Genomic DNA, 838 nt, shown 5'->3' with positions numbered 1-838 from the left:
CACAGAGAACGAGCAAGAAAACGATACTCAAACCCCAATAGAAGAGATGGCTGAAAACCAAGACAATCAGCTATCTCCTGCAATTGCGGCTAATCAAAATCCTGCTCCACGCACTATGTATAATTATGCTAAACCTTCTTTAATAGGAACAGAATCTAGCATAGTTAGACCGGCTATAGCTGCAAATACTTTTGAACTAAAACCTAACATAATTCAAATGATACAGCAGTTTGTTCAGTTTGATGGTTTGTAGGATGAAGATCCCAACGCTCACTTAGCAAACTTTTTGGAATTTTGCGATACATTTAAAATCACTGACGTTTCTGATGATGCCATTCGTCTTCGGTTATTTCCTTTTTCATTAAGGAACAAAGGTAAACAGTGGTTGAACTCGTTACCACGAGGGTCAATTACTACTTGGGAACAAATGACTGAAAAATTTTTACTAAAATATTTTCCGCCGGCTAAAACGGCTAAATTACGTAATGATATCTCTTCTTTTGTGCAGATGGATTTAGAAACCCTTTACGATGCATGAGAGAGATACAAGGACTTACTGAGAAGGTGCCCTCACCATGGGTTACTACTTTCTCTCCAAGTTCAAACATTCCACAATGGTCTGAATCCTTCGACTCGGCAAATGGTTGATGCAGCTGCTGGCAGAACCATCAACAATAAGACACCGGAAGTTGCCTATGAGTTTATTAAGGAGATGTCACTGAATAACTATCAGTGGCAAGTCATGAGGACAAAGCCAACGAAAACAGCCGGCGTTTATAACGTCGATTCGGTCACCATGCTCTCTAATCAGGTAGAACTCTTAAATAAAAAGATTGAT

The 838-nt window shown here is 39.4% G+C and overlaps 1 non-coding gene across 1 annotated transcript; it reads right to left on the bottom strand.

Annotated features, from left to right (window-relative positions):
- Positions 1-475: 475 nt before the first annotated feature.
- Positions 476-582, bottom strand: LOC128284713 (small nucleolar RNA R71). The gene has a single exon (XR_008275136.1). It is a non-coding gene; the product is annotated as a small nucleolar RNA R71 (small nucleolar RNA).
- Between the last annotated feature and the right edge of the window lie 256 nt (positions 583-838).

Source organism: Gossypium arboreum, chromosome 11 (genome assembly GCF_025698485.1).
Source record: "Gossypium arboreum isolate Shixiya-1 chromosome 11, ASM2569848v2, whole genome shotgun sequence".
NCBI lineage: Eukaryota > Viridiplantae > Streptophyta > Magnoliopsida > Malvales > Malvaceae > Gossypium > Gossypium arboreum.
This window is presented reverse-complemented; position numbering and strand designations above follow the sequence as displayed.